We start from the raw sequence: 3,925 nt of genomic DNA on the forward strand, positions 1-3,925 counted from the left end.
TTGCCTTGGCTAGGACAGGCTTCCCTCCCTCTGAAGTCCCTCCCAACTTTAACATTCTCTGATTTATGACATTCCTCCCAGCTTTCCAAAGCGGTTCCGGAATTCCTGCGCTCCCCCCTTCCGGAGTGTGTGTGGGAAGTGGGGGACCAGGAGAGCTAAAATTAGATGGGTTTGGGGAGGAGTTAGTTCTAGCATGGGGAGTGGGGGGGTGGAAACCCAGGGTTAGGGAATGAGGAGGGAGGTGAACCAGCCTCGTGGAGACAGATGCCATGCTGGGGCCAGCAGTTTGTAATAATAATATTAGCTCCTGTTTCTCTGGTACTTCACAATTTACAACTCACTTCCTCATGACAGGGCGGGGATTATTATCCCCTTTTTTACAGAAAGTCCCACAGCTACTAAGGAATGCTTCCCTCATCTCCAACACCATCTACTAGAATATTTTGTTCTCTTGGCTGTAGTCAACTCAGGAGAACTGGGTTCAAGTCCTTGCTCTGCTATTTAATGGTTCCATGACATTGGGCAAGTTCTTTCCCTCCCACAAACCTCAGTTTCTCCATATGTACAATTGATTTTTTGATCTCAAGACCGCTTTATATGCATATAATTATACAACTATATTTTAATAGTCTGATTTTTTTTATGTAACATTCTAAGGTTTGCAAAGCATTTTACACACATTACCACATTTGAGTCTCCCAACTCTGAGAGGTAGGTGCTAATTAAGGTTCCCATTTTACAGATGAGGAAACTGAGTTTGGGAGAGGCTAAGTGACTTGCCAAGCATTGCACAGTTAGTATCTATGACAAGATTTGAACTCAGGTCTTTAAATTCCAACCCCATTGCAGCACTATCATCTGTGCAACCAAGCATCCTTTGTATGATAGAGTGGAAGAAAAGGGCAAGCGCCCACAAGTTCTTTGTTCTTTTATATTCTCATAGATTAAAAGATGGGAAACACTAGATAGCTACTTACATTTATTTACCTGGTAACCTTAGAGTTTACATTCACTAAGGAAGAAGTGAATTTAGGTATGGCCTGCCTTGATTGCCAAAGAATCAAAAATCACAAAACCACCTAATGTCAGCAGAGAAAGGGAGGGCAGGCCTGTTACCAATGACAGCCTCATGTCTGAAAAGTGGTTAAAGATGTTGGATAACTGGAAGGCTGGTCATGCAGCAAGATGGAGGGCCAACAGCCTCAGTCTTTGTACTGGTAACTAAGAAATGCTCAGAGATCCATGAAATCACATCTAAGAGATAATAAATGACAAGTTAATATAGAATGACTTAAGAGTTGTGTGTCTTTGCATTTCATGACCTCTTTCTTGTTGCTTTGACTTCCCTATTGCAGAAGCCAAAGAGGTGCATTTAAAATTAATAATAATAATAATTAATAATAATAATCCCATTAGTTTGGGGGATGGCTGAGTAAATTGTAATAGAAGATTGGAATGGAATGCTTTAGTGTTGTAAGAAATGATGAGCAGCATGGCTTCAGAAAACCTGGGAAGTCTCAAATGAACTGATACAACGTAAAGTGAGCAGAAGCAGGAAAACATTGTACATAGTAACAGCAATAGTATATGGTTTTCATCTGTAAATGACTTAGTTATTCTGATCAAAATAATGATCCAAGAAAATTCTGAAGGGCTTTTGATGAAAAAATGCTATCTACTTCCAGAGAAAGAACTGATATAGATGAAAGAATATTTTTAAAATTTTATTTATTTATTAAGGCAACTTGCCTGAGGTCACACAGCTAGGCAATTATTAAGTGTCTGAGGCCGAATTTGAACTCAGGTACTCCTGACTCCAGGGCAGGTGTAGTCAAATCAGGAGAACTGAGCTGCTCCAAAAGAATATTTTTTAAAATTTTCTATATTTTTCTTGTTTTTTTTGTCTGTTTTCTTTTGCAGTGGCCATTATGGAAATATGTTTTGCATGATTGCACATGTATAAACTATATCAAATTGCTTGTCTTCTCCAAGTGGGGAGGGAGAGAATTTGGATCTCAAAATTTAAAAAAAGTTAGAATTACTTTACATATAATTGAGAAAAATAACACAATAATAATAATTAAAACTAACATTTACAAACACTCTGCTAAGCAATTTACAATTATTATCTCCTTTGATCCTCACAACCCTGTGAGGTACATACTATTATTTTCCCTACTTTTACAGATGAGGAAATTGAGTCATAGAGGTTAAGTGACTTGCCCAGACTCACACAGCTAGCAAGTGTTTGAGGTGGGATTTGACTCAGGTTGATGAGACTCCAAACAGACATCAAGGGGAAGAGTAGTAGAGGCAAGCCAGATGATGGCACAGAATTCTAAATTTTAGACTTAGAAAGGACTTTGAAATTAATTGAATCCAATTCCCCTATTTTACAGATAGGGAAACTGAGACCCAGATAAAGTAAGTTACAGTTAAATGATAAAAATGTCATTTGAACTCTTATATGATGGTTCTAAATCCAGTTCTAGATAATCTTTTATATCTTTTTTTTTTGCAAGGCAAATAGGGTTAAGTGGCTTACCCATGGCCATACAGCTAGGTAATTATTAAGTGTCTGAAACTGGATTTGAACCCAGGTACTCCTGACTCCAGGGCCGGTGCTTTATCCACTATGCCACCTAGCTGCCCCTAGATAATCTTTTTATTGTGCAATACTGCCTTCCCATATTACCTTAACCCCCAAACCAGGAAACTGTCTTTCAATGTCTTCAAGTAGCTCTTGCTTCATCTTATCTATCTTTGATCATTCTTTATCCATCCCCTATACTTTCCCATTCTAGGACTTGGGTCACTCTTTAATAACTAGCTTAAATCCTACCTTTTCCCAGGAAGCCATCTTTAACTACCCCTGCCCTCCCAGATAGACAAAGTGTTTCTCACTTCATGCTACCTGCTGACTTTTTCTTCCACACTACATTCTATTCTCTCACTTTCATTTCCTTTATCTGAATCTGGTCTCCCTGCTCAGAATATGGGCTTCTTGAGAGCAGGGGCTATATATGTGTGTATATATATATACATACACACACATACATATATATGTCTTAAAACAGCAATTCTTAAACTTTTTGGTCTCAAGACTGCCTTACAATTTTAAAAATTACTGAGGAGCTTCCAAAGAATTTTTATTTATGTGGGTTGTATTAATCAATATCTATTGGACTGAAAATGAAAAACATCATTATTATGATGAAGATAGTTTTGATCTTGTGGGACACCTGAAACAGTCTTGGGAGCTACAAAGGGTCCATGACACCACTCTTTTGAGAACTACTACCACAAAAGATGAATAATTTCTTAACCAACTCTTGGTTGGAAGAGGAATGACTCTTTCCTCAGGGTCTGATTCTCTGTATCTTCCAAAGGGACAAACTGATCCATGCTCATTTGTCAGTGGAAGAGAGTCAGTGCCGATTGGACTGTCCTTCACTCTGTGAAGGTGTACCTTCTGGAGACATAACCTCTGTCTAATCCAAGGACAATTCAATCTATCCCCTCTCCTTCCACCCAAGTCTCAGTCTTATTCCTCTTGTCTTCTCTTTCTACCTCCTCCATCTCCTCCTTACCCCTTGTTGACAATTATGAAGGTAGTGTAGATTGGGCTAGGCCTAGGCATAGAGGTAAAGGAATATATGGAATGACCTCTGATCAGGGGTCACCAAGTCCATCTTGGTCATCAATTCTTGGTGATTCTCCAGAGTCTCCCATCCCTTTCCTGACCCTAGAAGACATTCAAGTTTCAACAGAGACTAGAGCTGAGGGCAGCCCACAATGAGATCCTAGTGGCTCATGATTTTTTTCCCACTCCTGGGGAGCTCACTTATTTATTACAAATTGATTTTCCAACTCAGCCTAAACAGAAGGCTCAGTTGGGTGGAGAGAATAATACCAGCTTTCTCCC

Source organism: Macrotis lagotis, chromosome 8, assembly GCF_037893015.1.
Source record: "Macrotis lagotis isolate mMagLag1 chromosome 8, bilby.v1.9.chrom.fasta, whole genome shotgun sequence".
Lineage (NCBI taxonomy): Eukaryota > Metazoa > Chordata > Mammalia > Peramelemorphia > Peramelidae > Macrotis > Macrotis lagotis.